We start from the raw sequence: 18823 nt of genomic DNA on the forward strand, positions 1-18823 counted from the left end.
GCTTTTTTGTGCTTCCCAGTCATTTCCAGCTCCACTTCATATGTTGTATTCCAGCACCTTTCTCACTCTTTTCTTTCTCATTTGTCACAAATTCAGTTCATCTCTCACATTTCAGCCAAAGTTTTCTTTAAATTCTAAACTGTCAATAATATTCCCCTACTCAATCAGCTCAAATAGCTTCCTATTATCTCTGGGATAAACTTATAAACTTCTCTCTTTAGCTGTTTAAGCCTTCACAATTTATCTTTTTAGCCTCATCTCATCATATACTTCTTCCCTTTCTGCAAGACTGCTCTTCTCTTTCTCCAATCTTCGTATTTGACTCTCTGTCTTCCATCTCTACCTTTTTACTCATTGTCCCACACTCTTGAAATCCACTCCTTCCTTCACTCTGTCTTATAGAATCCTTTTTCCTTTAAGATCCAGTTCAAGCACCATCTTCTGGGTTTTGATTCTCACTCAATTACAGGTGCCATCTGTGCCAAATGATTTTGTATTTGACTATAAGGCATAAATTTATATTTTTTCACTTTATATATGATTTTACATATATTTGTGTCCACATCCATCATACATGTATCTTCTCTTTCCCACAGCTTACAGCTAGAGATTGTCATTTCATTCTTTGTATTTGTATCCTCAACACATGGCTCATTGTCTGACACATAATAAGTATGAAATACTTTTTTTCTGATTTATAGTATGGTACTTTGTCCAAAGTATAGTATATGCTTGCTAAGGAGTTGTAGATATAGAGATAAAATATAAACATGATTTACAGAAAGCAAATGCAAGAGCATTTTTATAGTGTGGGTATATGTATATGGTGTAGTGTGGTGTGTTGTGGAGAGATGGTTCATGTAGGCAGTGGAACTTGAGATAGGAACTGAAGGAAGTTATTGCTCTTAACAAGGGGAATTGTGAAAGGTAAACATTCCAGGGTAGCATTGGCCTTGGAGCCAGGAGGACAGGAGGTCAAATCCAGCCTCAAATACTTGACACGTATTAGCTGTATGAACCTTCAGCAAGTCACTTAACCCTGACTGCCTTGTATCCAGGACCAATTCCAGTTGTCTTGCTTCATATCTGGCCACTGGACCCAGATGGCTCTGGAGGAGAAAGTGAGGCTGGTGACACAACACAATAACCCTTCATTCAAATCCAATTCATTTGCCTGGCATGGTATCACCTCCCTGATGTCATGGTCTTCTTGAGAATGAGGGACAAAAATCATCAAAATTCCAAGCATGAGGGTGGGGCAGACTTTGCAAATGCATGAAGATGGGAAATGGAATGTTGCTTATGTGGAATAGTTAGTAGGTAAGTTTGGTTACAACTTAGAGTGGGTGCAGAAGAATTAAATGAAAAAATGAAACAAAACTGAAAAGTAGATTGATTTTTATTCCATAGAGATATTTTACTTTATATGCTTACTGACCGTAGGATTTTGGTAAGTTTACTGAAACTCTTTCAAAGTTTTGGGTTTTTTTAAGCAGTAAAGTTGGAGTTTTTGAAGAATATATTATTGCATCTGTTTGGACTGCACGTTATTTCTTTAATCTATTTTACTGTTCAACCCTCAATGTTTTAAAGGATACCGAGTCACTTTCATGACAATTGCTTTGGAATGTATCTTGAGATCTGATACTGTTTGCCTCCTTCTACCTCACTTCAGACTCAATTTCTTAATCAGTTTGTTCACTGTTTTTCAATTGTTATGGCACTTTGATTTCCAATATCTTACTTGAACCTCACAATAATGCTATGAGAGAAGGTTAGGTATTATTATTCTTTATAGAAGAGGCTGAGAGAAACTGAAATATTTGACCTTGACCAGGTAGCTATTAGTATGGAAGTAGAATTGATGGAATTTGGGACACAATGTGGTAGCATTGAAAACATATTGGCTTTAGAGTCAGAAAATCTAAGTTCAACCACCCACCTCCCCCTACATATTTATAATGCTTTACTACCTGTGTAACCATGGACATAACATAAATTCCCCAATAATTTGTAAGATAAGGAGTTTTTAAGATCTGTTCTAGCTTTTAATCTCTATAATTCTATGAATTTAATTCATTCATCCAATTATCCATCCATCTGTGTGTCTTCATCTACTTCCTTAACAATAATGTTTTCTAACAATATGATTTACTCACTTCTCAAGCCTATTATCATCATTAGTAATATATCATAATCCATAATAATCATTTTATTGCCTTTATAATTATTTGCAATGTTTAGCTTTATGCAATCATGGTATTTTCTAAGATTTCTCGATGTGGAATATTATGAGAAGACTACTAGCATTAAATAGATAGTGGTGGGCATGTTTGAAATACACACACACACACACACACACACACACACACACACATATATATATATATATATATATATATTGCTATAGATATATATTTGCACATACAATGCAACTATGTGCCAAAATCTTGGAAATATCTATCTTTCACCCAACCTTTTTGATAGAGGTTAGACTGATTTCTTCTTAAATGCTGTTGACTTCACTCCTCACTGAAGAGGCTTTATAGTTTTCCAGAGATAAATGCATTTATGATTCCTTCTCTGAATGGGGCACTTTGGCAATTTGATCATGAGTCAGAAATCATATGTGGTTGGAGTGAGTTTTTAGGTCATAGTTCATAATACTGGCAAACAGTTTTTAAGAAGTTACTTTAATGGTTCACTTGACATAAGTTTTCAGGGATCATTGAACAAAATTATTCCTCTAGTCACATCTGTTATAGTCTGATGTGATTTTGATGCATGTGTGAGAGACAACACCCTGTCTGAGAAAGTATTCAAAATTGTCTTTTGCTCAACCATGCCAAATGATTTCTTGGAAATCAATAAACAATTAGCACAGCAGTATGTTATAACTTCTATACTTTTCTTTCAGTGATATAAACTCAAAATATGCTTTTTTACAAAAAGGAATTCCCCCTATATAAGCCTCTCTTTTTCTTTCTCATGTTTACATGGAACAAGCATTTATAGAATATCTTCATAAAGACTTTATATGGATGAGCAGGCAGGCCTGTTGGTTGGGAGTAACTGATTTTTTTCTCATCCAATTTTTCTATTATAAAAATGCGGTTGATCATCTTTTCCATTCTTGTGAAATTGTCTCGGGGGTATTGTGAAACTAGGTCTCTAATTGCCTTAACATTTTTCTTAATTCTAGAATGTATTTCTTTTAAAAGTATTGAATCAGATCTACTCATTCTTCCTGCTCCATGTATGGCAACAATGCTTTATGATTTAGTTCATTGGGAAGAAGCACAGCTTGATAGCTAGATGGGAATTCAGAGGCCATATAACTAACCCCTTCATTCTTAATAATGAAGGACTGAGGTTCATAGAAGTAAAATGACTTACCCAAGGTCATATAAATAGTAAAAGCTTTCACACCCAGATCCTCTGATTCCAAATTAGCACTCTTTCCACTGTTCCCCATTGTCTCCTATATCAGAAGCCAGTGGTTCCTAGAACTCACTGACATCAGAGAACACATCACTGTAAAACATTTACAATTCGTTTTCAACTTTTATCTATTGACCTTTTCAACTTAATAGTCAAAAAATATTCAGATGATGATGATTTAATTAATTCTCACAAATTCAGGGCAGGTTCATTTCTTACCCTGATGGATTCTCTTTGCTTTAAGGAACAAAATAATAATGATCACTGTCTTTTAAAATAATGTTTTCCTACAAAGTTTTATCATTACAAGGACTAGGAGATTATCCCATCATTCTATGTATCCCCACTCCATTTTCTGCAACAAACCTCACCCTAACAGAAATTAGGATGAGCTCAAAAGTCCACCATTCAGGTGGACAGAATTGACAAAGATAGAAACTGATCTTTTTAACAATCTTTCATCACAGATCACTCCACTGGTATATGCCATATGGGAGCAAGGGAAGAACCATCAACCAGTCATGATCATAAATCTCCACATCATTTGCACATCAAAATCCCATGAATATTTGGGTCCTCTAATCCTTCCATTTCCCTAGCATGCACTTATTCACTCTCATTTATTTTATGTTAAATTACTGAAATCATCCCCACCAAAACTCATACTCTGCTACCTCTCTTTTTCAATCAGAACCAATCTCTCCCAGTCAAAAAGACCTTTTTCAAACTCCTTTCATCATTGGTTAGCCCAGGAAAACCTGACTTTGAGTGTTGCATTTTATACTAGTTGTATGAACTTAGGCAAGTCACTTAACCTCTTAGTCTCAATTTCCTCTTTAGTGAAATGGGGATATTAAAATAATACCACCTAGTTCAAAGGACTGTGGAGAGGATTCAATTACATAATATATATATATATATATATATATATATATATATATATATACATACATATAAACTTAGAATACTCTAGAGTCATAAAATGCTAGATATTATTATTATTTGCATTTTCCAAGGAAAAAGTCCAAGTCTCTAAATCGATCAACACTGGTCTTGAGATTGTTTCCAAAGCACCTATAGAGGCATATTCAGGGCAAAACAAATTCCCACATTAATCATGTCCCGAAAAAAGGTTCATTTCTTAGTGCATTTTAAATTCATTCCTTTCTTAAGAGGAAGTGAGTGACTTGCTTTCTCATTCTTGTTTTCCTCAACATAATGTGGACTCATTTTCTATCATTATGTTTTCCAGAGTTTTAATGTCTTTCAAAGTATTTTTTAATAATATTATTATCATTGTATAAATTGTTCTGTTCAATTCAGTTGTTTTGGACTCTTTGTGAACCATTTTGGGGTCTTCTTGGCAAAGATGCTTTGCCATTTCCTTCTTTAGCACATTTAAACTGAGCTAAATTAAACTGAAGAACCATTTGAACTCAGGAGATGAGTCTTTGGACTGTAGGTCTGATACTCTATTCATTCTGCCACCTACCTGCCCCTCAAATTTTTTTTTTTTTGCTTTAATTCATTTCACTCTGAATGATAACATGGAAGTCTTCTCAGTTTCCTCTTGAATTGTTAATTTCATTATTTCTTATGACACATTTCCATAATGTTCATATACCACAATTTGTTTATCCTTGTCTCTCTAATTTCTCATTTTTTGTCTATCACAAAAAATTCCCTTTAAATGTGTTTTTAACATAAAGAATGGTATCACTAAGTCAAAGGTTATACAAACAATTTTTTGGGTGAAGTTTCAATTTGTTTTTCAGAATGGTAAGAGTAATTCATAGCACCATCAGTAGCATTCTGGTATATATTTTTCTCACAGACCCTCCAACACTTAGTATTTTCCTCATTTGTCAACTTTGATATTCTGATAGGTCTGTTGTAAAACTCAAAGTTGCTTCAATTTGCATTTTTCTAATTATTAGTGATCTAGAACTATTTTTTGAAGTCAACCTACCATTTTATTTTCCTCTTTTCTATTCAGGAATGTTGATGGACAGTTAGCTCTTTACATATGTTTTAAAAGGGGTCTGGGGGCAGCACCTGCTGGTCTGAAGTGAGGAGAGGGTGTCCAATGCTTGTGAGCCTACCAGGATCAATTCCTCACTACCTTGCAGTTCACACAATAATGCAGCTTCACATATAGTTTGGGCAGCACATAGAAGTCAAAAACACTAGCCTCGGAGATGTCCCTGAGATCTGTGGCTTCCATATTGCCTTGATGGCCTTGTCCTTGGGCATGCAGTGGGGCAGTTGGTGCAGCAAATGGGCTCCATGTGGCTGCGGCCCTTCTTGGCATGTCCATTGTTCCTCCTTCTTGGTCATCTTGAAAGCCAGAATCCAAAAAAGTGAACTTTTTTGATATAATTGTTGATAGCTTGGATGATGTGCCTGTTTTCTTTTCCCTAGTTGGTGCCAAAACATTATAAACTCCTATTGGTTATGTTCTAAAGGCTTCTAAATGAAAAATGGCTGAGACAGCTTCTGAACTCTCTTGTTTAACATATATATTTTCCATACAGGGGAATGAATAGATGCTTAAAGAACTTGAGTGGGAGTGACTATCAACAAACTTATTTCTAATTATTTATTTTGTTTATTTTTTATTTATCTCCTTTCTAATGATCTTGTTCATTTTGAGGATTTAACCGATCAATGGCTAACTTGACTAAATACAAATACTTGATTCCAAAACCACTACATCTGTAAATAGTTAGTTCTATCCCATTGAGATATATCCAATTTCTTTTTTTGATCCAGAAGCACATTTTCCATCACCATCATATATCTATACACACACACACACACACACACACACACACACACACACACACACACATATATGGTACAATCACTTAGATACCTCCTGGATACATCAATGAATCTATAATTGCTTTGTTATCAGTGTTTGTTCCAGTGGTAAAGACTTTGTCTCAACCATGCCTTTGTATCCCAAAGGATGTCTCCCCAAATTCTTTAATAAATGCAACACATATGTTCCATCTAAAAACTGTAATAGAGGAAGGTCTTCCTTTGGATCTTTTTTATATTTCATGAATACTCTTCCTTTTTAACCTATGATTGATCCCTTTTCTTTTTTGGTCTTATATATTCCTGATTATGTCTTTTGCTATTTCTGCATATGGAAGAAAGAGTCCTTACATATGGTAAAGTCCTCTAGATGCTCACATTTATTTTACTAATGGAAGATGAACTGTAAGGACTGCATTAAATTCTGGAATAGCATACACATTCAAAGGAAAAAACCTTCAAGGAATTGAATTAATTCATACTTTTAGAAAGTAATTTGGAACAATACAAAAAAAGCGCACAGATTCCATTACTGGACTTAAACTCAAGGAGACCAAAATATTTATTGTGGCATTTTTTTTGTGATAGGCACCAACTAGGAAATGATTATACAAATTGTGACACATGAATGTAATGGAATACTTTAAAAATCATATGCGTGATTATTACATAGAAGTATGGAAAGAGCTAAGTGAACTAATGTAGAATCAAGTAAACAGAACCAAGAAAACTATACAAAATGGCTACAACACTGAAAATGGGAAAAAACCCCACAAGAGTAAATGTAACAAAATTTTGGGTTCTATTGGCCTTTATTCTTCAGAGAAGAAAAGAGATGTAATATGAGAAAATGAAAAAGAGTTTGAAAGAACTCTTGTGAATTTTCCTCTTCTGGGCTTTGGCATCCACATAATAGAATCAGAGATAAGGGCCAGCTAACCTACAGGGCAGGATGGTTCTGCTGTCCATATAGTTGATTGAGGAATGAAAGGTTAGGTTTGTCCCTTCTCAGAGTCTATTTGATTACTTTCTTTATTGTTAAGATTTCCAGGGTACTCCTTGCCATCATAGGCAAGAGGCAAAATCACAACTCTGCTCTTCCAAAGTTCTTTGCCATATTCCAGTCCTTTCTTAGGAGGCCAATAGTGTAATTAAGGTCTTGGTCTGGTAGGAAAAGAAAGCTTCCTCCTTCTCTCTGACAGTTGATAGCAGGGTAGAAGGAGTCCATTATCATGCCCTTAGTCCAAATCGCTATAATGTAATGAGGTGTCCATGAAAAGGTAAAGAGTCTCTTAACAAGTACTTGGTCCAAAAGTCAGCAGGGGTCCCTTAGGGGAAAGAGAGGTATGAATCATGAAAGTCAAAACCATACATCAAGCAGGGTAGCAAATCATACATTGGGGTCAGATTCCCAGACTTGGGGGAGAAATACAGAAATCAGGATTTGGGGCTGGATGGCAAAAAAGAAGGCATGAATTTAGGAATACAAGAGGTCATGGCCTAGGAAGAAGGGCACAATTCAGTATCATTGGCAGCAAGAAAGTAGAACTAGAAAGGGGGATCACCTAAGGGCCTTAAGAACCTGACTATAGTAGCAATTGTTTCCTCTTCTGCCTGACTTGTTCTTAAGTTAACCTCTGTTAGTATGAATAACTCCCATTCCACCAGGAAAGCTCATATTCAGAATATGGAAACAGAATGCAAAGTTTCCTGAGAGAATCATAATATTATAATAAGTTCTAAAAATCTTAAGATCTAAGCAAAGTGGGTCTCCCGAAGTATTTTTGATTTTCAATGAATATATAATACATTAATTTCCAGTTTCACTCAGAAATACATCATTATTGCATGGCTTGTGTAAAACACATGTTCCAGAGTATATGTGTATGCTAATATCTCATTTTAAAGGTTATCTGTTGCTGTTCTTCAAATAGATGATTTTACATTTTTCAGAACACATTTTTCAACCCCAGCATCAAGCCTTCAGCTCCAGTCAATAATTAACTTCACACTCTGTGATCCATGGAAACAGTGATTTCAGTAAGAAAATCTTGGGCAGGAATGGATAATTGAGTCAAAAATGAGAAGAGTAAAGATTGCCTATTTAGGTGTTTCAAAGCTAATCCTTTTTCATTTTACTGGGTTAGCCAAAGGACAAATACTTTTGATGTAATAGTTGCTAGGAACCTTCCTCCCTCTCCCCCCCCCCACCTCCTTCCTGAGAGAGACTGGGGAAAATGCACCCTGTCCACCTGAGGGTATGTAAGCCTGAGGGTGGGGCTGGTAATTGCTGGAGACTAGAGAAAGGAAGGAGAAAAAAAGAGCCTTAGAGAGAAGAGCATAGGTAACCTTGGAAATGATAAAAGTAAAGGATTTGCAGCCTTACTGCATGTGCCCTAAACTGGAGAATTCTCTAGATTAATTTGATTTATCTGAAAACCTTTGTGGATTGGTTACTAAGCTATGGAACTAGGAAAAGCTATTGGAATGCAGAAAACTTTAGGAGGGGGAAGTCATTTCATTTTGCTTTTCTTCTTTGGCAGAAAACTTCAGGCAAAAAACAATACTTGTGGTCAACTAGAGAAGTCTTCATACTTGTACTCAAGACTGTAAGTGCCTCTGGGGAATTACTTATTTGGGACTAATGGTTGCTCATTCAACTGTTTTTTTTTTCCTTTTTTTCTCTTAATAAAACTTTTCTTGATAATATAAATTACATCTTATCAAGTGGAGAACTGGTCTCAATGTATTAGTGTGCCATATATTTGTTTCTCCAGGTTTCCTAGGAGGGATCTTTAAGTCAGGAAATGGAGAAAATCCCACTCTACTTATGCCCTTTATTTCATGAGATTCTCTCACTCTAGGACTACTTTTTAAAAATAAGTTTAGATGCTAACATAGAAGGAAATCTTTGTAGAATATAGATGATTCCTGGATAATTTAAATAGATGTTTGTTCAGGGAATAAAAGGAAAGTAATTAAAGTTACTTCAAAATGTTACTGAGGACTTTATTGCAAGATTTGAATGGGAACCAAAAAATTATATAAATATTGCTTGCAATGGTCAAACCATAATAGAGTGTGTTGCTGTTTATGGCTTTGCTTATATCTCTCAGTGCCTTGGTCTTTCAGTTGGACTTGATTGTTTTCTATTAAAGACGAGCAGTTTATACGATCCCATGGATCTGAAGACCTACTGCCCTATCATTCAAAGAATTCCCTGAATTTATACCTTTTTGTAGGTCACTTACCTGGAATATGAAAGGGATTTTCCCTTAGAACCAATCTTATAGTTGATGTGAAGTGTTTAGTAGAATGGTTTTGGGCAGTTCTGAGGAACCAGTGGGAAGATGGGTTAAAGATCACATTGTCTATAGATATAGGAACTCCTCTAGGAATGCTTTCCATTGAAAGGTGAGGAGTGAAGAACTCTGGTAGAAGTGTGGTGAGAGAGGCCTCTGATAACAATAGCTCCTAAGAGAACAAAAGCTTCCAGAGGTTGAAGGAGGGAGGCTTGCAGGGCAATAGCTTTCATGGCAGTAGTAGAAGCAGAAACTCTGGTTGTTATGACAGCTAGGTAAAAAGAAACCTGGAGGTGACCTTTGGTATGAATGTGGCATTTATAAGCTCAGTGCTTCTGTGGAATCGAATTTCTAACCTATTCAAGATCAAGAGGGAATGACAAGCTTTGTTAGAGAGAAGCAGCCAGGAATAGGGAAGCAAAAAATGATGTAACCTATGAAATTAAGCAATAGTTGGGGTACTGTTCTGATGGACAGCAGAAAGTGGGAGGATGTAAAGCTGAGTATCAAACAAGGAGCAGACTGGCAATCTTAACAAAAAAAAGAAAGTAATATTATTTAGCCAAAAAGACATAGGCAAATGCACACTGGCTCATAGTGTTAAAAAATCTTTATATTGAGGATTAAAGAGGACTAAAGTAGTGTGGAAATAGAAAAAAGAAGATGAATATCAGCTGCAAGTCCATTGCACCTAAAAGTTACCATAAAGATGATGGGGTATGGCAGGCAACTACTCAGCAGACAGCAATTCAATCCAACATGCATTTATTAAATTTACAAAGCACTGTTGGTTCTAGGAATAAAAAAGCAAAATGAAAAACAAGAACCAGGGTTAATCTCAGAACAGATTATGAGATATTGGGATTAGTTATCTGGGTGGAGGGTACCAGAAACTGAGGAAGGAATCTAGGTATAATTGCAATTACAGAATCCAGAGGGCAGTATAGGAGAGCCCCCTTAAAAAGGAAGCTAGAATAATATATTATGGGTGACTGCCCCATACCAAAGAGAAAGAGATGCTAAGGAGTCATCTATACATGGCTTTGTTTGCCATGCTCAGAATGTCTGATAGCAAATCAAAAATCAATGTATTATTCTTAGGATTGGGTGGAAAGGAAAGGATCTTAAAATCAGAATCAATTAAGTATAAATATTGGACCAGTATTCAAATGGGCCTAAACCATGACTCCTAGAGTCAGGTTTCAAGGACAGGACCGGGTTGGCAGTTGGCAGAGGAATAAATCTGACATGACCTTCTTCTGAAGTAGGCTGACTGGCATGTGTAGATTTTGGGGGCCCAAGATTTAAAGAATCTCTAAGGCCCAGTCATTTTGTGAGCTATTCCTTTGGTTGTATTGGACAAGTCCAAATTGTTCAAATTCTCTTCAACTTATTCATCAGGTATATGTAGAAGACTCAATTCAGAAACTAGATGCTAGAATAAAAACATTCCCAGGTCCTGCTCCTTGCCACCTCCCACTTCAGACACAAGACACACATATGCACCTACTAATGTGAGTAAATGTTAGATTTTAAATAGATGTTTAGCAGTTTCCTTCCCTTATCCACTGTTGGGAAGGGAAATATTCTAATACACTTAGCATAGATTCTGTTTGTATTGAGGATAGTTACTTACTTGATTTTTTTTATCAAATTAATTTTTAATACTTTCACATAAAGTGGAGCATGACATAGAAATTCTTGTTACTCAGGAGAGACACATTCATGAAGATTAGTTTTTTGTTCATTAAAGTACTTAAATCCTTAAGCTTACATATATCATCAACCTCATCATCATTCTCTTCCTGTCTTTTTTCTCCTCCTCCTCCTTTTCTTCCTCCTTCTTCTTCCTCTTCTCCTTTATTACTAATAATAGCTACTTCAACTAAAGACAATATATTAATACAAGTTTAAAAAGGAGAGTCTTCTGCATTCCTTTAATATTTTAATAAGTGACCCCAGAGGCTGCTAGAATGGATGCATAAGATAAATTCTTGTAATAATCATAGCCATAGCAATAATCCTTCTGATTTTTACAAATACACCAAAGAAATGCTTTCTTTTGGCTTAATTTCTAGTAGACCTATATGAATATTGGAAGTTTTAATTGCTTTAACTTTGGTGACTTTGAAACCTGTAACTTTCTTATTTTAGGGGATTTCCTACCCAACCAAATTCCTATTAGAGGATAAATCCAACATACTGGAAATTGCCCTCAAGGTGTCATTTTCTCCTTGACTCTTTGATACTAGATCCAGAGGTAAACATTGGGAGAGTGTCTCTCACCCTCCTACCCAAGGTGTACCCAATCAAATTAACAAACAACAAACTCCCCAATCCTGGAAATAGTTCATAGAATCAAAGTATATTTGGAAAAAGACTTTAGAGATCATCTAGCTCTTTCTTCTTATGCTAGAGATGAAAAAAATATGATCAGAGAAGTTAAGTGAATTTTACCTAAGCTGAATTAGTGGCAGAACCAGATCTAAAAATTACATTTCCTGTTTTGTTAGTCAGGTGCTTCTTCCACTGCCCCATACTTCTTCAGCATCACAGACAGCTGTAGTACATTAGAAAGACCTCTGCATCAGAGGAGAGCTCTCTTTTAATCAAGCCTCCTTGGATAACTCTCAAGTCCTCAGTTTTTTCACCTGTAAAGTGAAATGTTTGGACTTGATGAGCTCTGATGGGTCCTTCTAGAACTCAAAATCTATGATGTGTTTGATGACATCTAAAAATTTTTGTCAGCAGATTTCAGATAGTATTTTTGTACTAGAAAAAAAAACTGAAGGGTTAAGTATTATAACTAGAGATACCATAATATTTAAGACAATAAGTCTAATCAAGTACATTATAATTATTGATTATTTAATAAGAAAAGATCTCCCTTAATATGTGCTATGTAAAAAAAATTAATTCCAACATCTAACAAATCTCAGGTTTATTAAAGTGATGACTAATGCCACTGATTTTCCCAGTTTTTCACTCAGTAGACTAGTAGCAATAGGCAAAATATCTAGTGAGAATCTATATTAATTTCAATTCAAAGTGGACAAGAATTCATCAGAACTAAAAGGAATAATTTTGCTGCTTTGTTGATTTAAGTGATGATTATGTGCTAGGCACTATGCCAGTTGCTAAACAAAGAGACAACCCTCCTCTTTCAAATCAACCAATCCAAAGAACAAAAGACAATTACTGCTCATAAGTAGTTTACACAGACAGTAAAGAGAGTATTGGTGCATGATCTTCTGTTTGCAAATGATTGTGCTTTCAATGCACCCTCTGAATCTGAGATGCAACAAAGTACTAATCGATTCTCTGATGCTTGCGCTAACTTTGGCCTAAAAATTAAAACCATGAAAGCACAGGTGCTCCATCAGCCAGCACCACACCTTCCATATGCAGAACCATTGAGTACAGAAAATGAAGTTTTGAATACTGTGGATAAGTTGATTTATCTTGGCAATATACTTTCCAGTGAGGTATACATTGATAATAATGTTGATGCATGAATTGTCAGAGCTAGTTTAGCACTGGGAAGCTCCAAAGGAAAGTATGGGAGAGAAGAGTTATTATTAAACCGACTCCCAAATTGAAGGTCTACAGAGCTGTTGTGCTGACCTCATTGTTGAATGCCTATGAAACCTGGACAGTCTACCAGCACTATGCCAGGAAAGTGAATCACTTAACATTTGAATTGTCTTGGAAAAATTCTGATAATTATCCGACAGGAGAAGATTCAATATACTGAGGTCCTTTCTCAAGCTAAACTACCAAACATTCAAAATCTGCTACAGAAAGCAACTCCAATAGGCTGGGCTCATTGTTCATAGGTCAAATGTGCACTTGTCAATGAGATCATATTGTAGAGAACTCATATGGGGCAAACTTTCACAGGAAGGTCAGGAAAAATTGATAAAATAACACTCTCAAGATCTCTCTTAAGAATTTTGGAATTGATTATGTAACATGGCATTTACAGGAACAGGACTATCCATCATGGCCTACCCACTTCAGAGAGCATGCTGTGCTCTATGAGTAAAGTAGGATTGAAATGGCTCAAAGGAACAATGCAGAGACAAGTTAAGAGACTCTACCCCAGGTATTCATCTGGACCTTTTGTGTCTGAACTATGGTAGAACATTCCAAGCTTGTATTGGTCTGATCAGTCACAGTCAGACATACTGCAAAACTAACATATATATATTTATATGGATGTGTATTGTTATAATTATTTTGATAAGGCCCAGGGAAGAGAACCAACAATTGTTATGGGGATCCACAAAGGCTTTATGTGTAGCCTAACTGATCCTTAAAATAATACGTGGTTTCATTATTTATTCATTCAACAACTATTTATATACAAAGCACCAAGAAGTACTTCAGAGGATATTGTGAGGAAAAATGAAAACTGTAGATATGATAAGATTACAAATCACATTGCCTTATTCACCACTAGTACTTAAAACATTTATTTATAAAATAAATAATGTAGTTCTATAGATTTCAAAGTGATTCTACATATTTTATCATATGTAGATCTCACAGTAACCTAGTGAAGTTAAGTTGGAAATAATGCTAAGATCCCCATTTCCTACATGAGGAAACTATGGCTAAGAAAATTTGTGTGACTTATCCAAAGTAATATAGCTCATCAGTTGCAAAGACAGAATCCAAACATACATCTTTCGATATGTGTCTAAGTCTAGTGCAAGAAACTCTGTAGTAAATCTTATAATATATGAACAGACAAAATTCTGTAGGGCTCCAGAGTGGGGAGATGGCTTATCTGGTGGGCAAATGTTTCATGAATAAGTAATTTTAAACTGGATTTTGAAAGATGAATGGACCTGAAATAGTATGGAAAAGAGGAAGCACAAGAGCAGGAAAAATGATAAATCAATAATAAGCAAAGAAATAGAAATACTTTAGTATTCATCAGAGATCTATCAGAGAAAAATATTTTTGTTATTTCCAGGTAAGCTACCTTATCTCTTTCTTTTGAAATTCCTTTTTGTAGGACACTATTATCCTTCCAGTTTTCAGACTTTCAAATTTAGAATTATTCTTTTTACTTTTTCTTACTGCCCATGTCTCATCTCTTTTGTCATTTTATTGATTTTGCCTAAACAAATCTTTCTTATCCATCCCATTCCCTCTACTCAAATGGTACTGTACTCTAGTTCAGGTTCTTATCACTTTTGTCAGTATTATTACAGTAACCTCACAATCTGCCTCCCTGCTACCATTCTCTCTCTCTCATCTTTTCAAACCAACCATCACGTAACTGTAAAGTTGATATTCTTAAATTGTTTCCTAACACAAGAGGTTTCAGTGAATTCCTTTTGTTTCAAGGATCAACTATCAATGATTTGAATACAAATCTCTTTTTTATTATGACTCCAACCTATTTTTGCAGACTGATTATTCCTTATTTTCTTTAATGTAATTGAAATTCCAGGTAAATTCTATTCTTAATGTATCAAGTGCAGATCTTACCTCCTGCTTTCATGTCTTTTGTTCAAGTTGAGTCCCATTTTTTGGAATATCTTTCCTCTTGACCTCTATCTCTTGGAATACCTAGTTCTCTTTAACTATCAATTCAGGTGCTATTGCCACAGTTTTGGTCCTCTTTTACATCCAAAATTTGTATTTACCTTGCTTTTATTTTTATATTTAACTATGAGATCTATGGGCTGTTCAGAAGGACAAGGAGCTCTTGTGACAGCTTGGTGAGTTTCTTTCATGGCTGCTCATTCGCAATTTGTGTCTACATGTTTCATCCAACTTTCACCTGTTACTCCAAGAATCTGCAATGTGTGTTGTGACTACTACCAGTAAGTTCTCTTGACAGTTGAGTGAAACTAGTCTTCAAACCTATGACTAAATTAGAAAGATGTTTTTCCCAAGCATGTAAAGATTTTCCCCTGGTGGAATGGACAGATGAGAACAGCTATGAAGGGGATTGAAGCAGGTGCCCTGGAATGCTTAGAGCTTGCTCAGACATTAAAGATATCAAGGTCATCCACTGCATTCTGGGCCATTACCAGTCATCTTGACTTTTATCCTTCACTAGACTTTAATGACTCTTGGAAAGGAACGTGAGTATGACAACTTTGTATAACTATGCCTCACCTTAATCCAATTCATGAACTAGTCAAGACAAAGCCTGTCATATCACTGGCTCTTTATAAAAATGAAGGACAAATGATTAATATTTAACTATGGACATTGGTATCCCTCCAGTAAAATTTAGTCTCTAAGAGCAGGGGCTATATGTATATATACATAAAATTTTATTTTATTTTTCCAATTACATGCAAAGGTAGTTTTCAACAGTAATTCATTTGCAAGCTTATGAATTTCATATTTTTCTACCCCCCTCCATTTTACCTCTACCCTCTCCATGGCAGTAAACCATCTGGTAAAAGTTGTACATGTATAAGCATGTTTAACATATTTCAATATTAATCCTTTTGTGAAAGAGGAATTAGAATTATGGGGGAAAAAAACCATGAGTAAGAAAGGAAAAAAAAGAAATTTTTAAAAGTGAACATAATATACCCTGCTCTGTAATCAGATTCCAGTTTTTTCTCTAAATGTGGATGGCATTTTCCATAATAGGTCTTTCAGGATTGCCCTTGATCACTGAACTACTGAGAGGAACTTCATCCTTCATATTGGATCATTTCATAATGTTGTTTCTGTGAAGAATGTTCTCCTGGTGAAGTTCTGCTCACTTCTTTCAGGATCACTTCATGCAAGTCTTTCCATTCTTCTCTAAAGTCCAACTGCTCATGATTTTTTGCAGAAAAATATACTCCTTAATATTCATATACCATAACTTGTTCAACCATTCCTCAATTGATGGACATCCCCTCAATTTCTAAGTCATTGCCACTACAAAAAAGAACTGCTATAAATATTTTTGAATATGTGGGACTTTTCCCATTTTTTATAGTCACTTAGTACTGATATTGCTGGATCAAAGAATATGAACAATTTTATTGCCTTCTGGTCATGCTTCCAAATTGAATGGCTGGCTCAGTTCACAGCAAGACCAATAGTGCATTAATGTTCCAACATCCTTTCCCACATCCTTTCCAACATTAATATTTTTCATTTTTTTCTCATCTTAGTCAATCTGATAGATGTTAGGTGGTACTTCAGAGATGTTTTAATTTTCATTATTTTAATCAATGATATTCTGGAGCATTTTTTCATTTTATTCTAAATAGCTTTAATTTCTTCATCTGAAAACTCCCTGTTCATATTCTTTGATCATTTATCAAATGGAGAATGAATTAATTTTATAAATTTATTTACATTATATTTTAGAAATGAGTCTTTTATCAGAAACATTAGTTATGAAATTATTTTCCACCTTTCTGCATTCCTTCTAAACTTGGCTGCATTGATTTTATTTGTGCAAAACCTATTTTTTATTTAATATATTTGAAATCATTCATTTTGCAAATTACAATGTTCTCTATCTCTTTTTTGGTCATAAATTTCTCCCCTCTCTATAGATGTGACAGATAGAATATTTCAAATTTTCTTAATTGGTCTCATTTTGACTTTATTTTGGTATAGGGTTTGAGATGTGGGTCAATGCCTAGTTTTTGCCAAACTATTTTCCAGTTTTCCCAGCAGTTTTTGTCAAATAGTGAGTTCTTATACCAGAGGCTTGTGTCTTTGGATTTGTCAAACAGTAGATTATTGTAGTCATTTACTATTATTTGTTAGACTTGATCTAATATACTGATCCATTTTGCTATTTCTTAGCCAGTACCAGACAGTTTTGATGACTGCTGATTTATAATTTTAGATCTGGTAGGGATGTGATGCCTGCCCTTATTTTCAATAAATTGCCTTGATATTCTTTTGTTATTCCAGATGAATTTTGTTACTATTTTTTCTAGTTCAATAAAATAGTTTTTGTGTAGTTTGATTGGCATGACATTGAATAAATAATTTAATTTAGATAGAATTGTCATTTTTATTATATTAGCTCATCTAACCATAAATAACTGACATTTTCCCAATAGTTTAGATTTGACTTTATTTGTAGGAAAAGTATTTTATAATTGTGTTCATATAATTTCTGTCTTATCTTGACTTCAGAAGTAGAGTCCCAAGTAGTTTATATTGTCTACGGTTACTTTAAATGGAACTTCTCTTTCTAGCTCTTGCTTTTGGGCTTCATTTGTCATATATAGATGTGATGATGTTTTGTGTGAGTTTATTTTATACCCTACTACTTTGCTAAACTTAATTGTTTCAAGTAGTTTTAGTTGATTTTCTAAGGTTATCTAAGTATATATCATCATTTCATTTGCAAAGAATAAAAGTTTTATTTTTTCATTGTCTATTCTAATTTCTTCAATTTATTATTTTTTTCTTATTGTTGAAGCTAACATTTCTAATACAATGTTGAATAGTAGTTGTGATAATGGGCATACTTGTTTCACCCTTGATCTTACTGGAAATTTTGCTAGTTTATCCCCTTACATATAATGATTGCTGATAGTTTTAGATAGATCCTGAAAAACTCCATTTATTCCTATGCTTTCTAGTGTTTGTAATAGGAATGGGTGTAGCATTTTGCCAAATAACTTTTTCAGCATCCATTGAGATAATCATATGATTTCTGTAAATTTTGTTATTGATATTATGTTGAGTGTTTTCCTTATATCAAACCATCCCTGCCTACTTGAAATAAATCCTATTTGATCATGGTGTACTATCCTAGTAACATCTTGTAATCTGTTTGCTAAAATTTTATTTAAAATTTTTGCATCTATATTCATGAGGGTGATTAATCTATAATTTCTTTGTTTTGGCTCTTCCTGGTTTGGGTATTAGCACCATATTGATATCATAAAAGGAATTTGGTAGAACTCTTTCTCCTATTTTTCAAAATACTTTGTGTAGAATTGGAATTAATTGTTTCTTAAATGTTTGGTAGTGTGTGTGCCCATTTTCATTCAATTTTCTTTAAAGGTCTCATATCTAAGTTTTCTAAAATTTTATTCAACAACTTAACTTCTAACTTCTAACAAAATTTTTCTATTTGCTGTCTATATCATCCACTAACTCATTTAGATTCTTCTCTTAAGAATTTGGATGGTATGCCACTTGATGTTTATATATTTAATATTGATGTTATTTCATTGCCTTTGGTACCTTTTAAGAAGATGTTGTTTCCTTCCTTATGTTTTAATGGTATTTATTTTTGCTTTTGTTTTTCTGAG

The 18823-nt window shown here is 34.5% G+C and overlaps 1 pseudogene; it reads right to left on the reverse strand.

Moving 5' to 3' along the window:
* Positions 1–5461: 5461 nt before the first annotated feature.
* On the reverse strand, positions 5462–12117 carry LOC141500504 (small ribosomal subunit protein eS26-like; annotated as a pseudogene).
* Between the last annotated feature and the right edge of the window lie 6706 nt (positions 12118–18823).

This window comes from Macrotis lagotis, chromosome X (genome assembly GCF_037893015.1).
Source record: "Macrotis lagotis isolate mMagLag1 chromosome X, bilby.v1.9.chrom.fasta, whole genome shotgun sequence".
Taxonomy (NCBI): domain Eukaryota; kingdom Metazoa; phylum Chordata; class Mammalia; order Peramelemorphia; family Peramelidae; genus Macrotis; species Macrotis lagotis.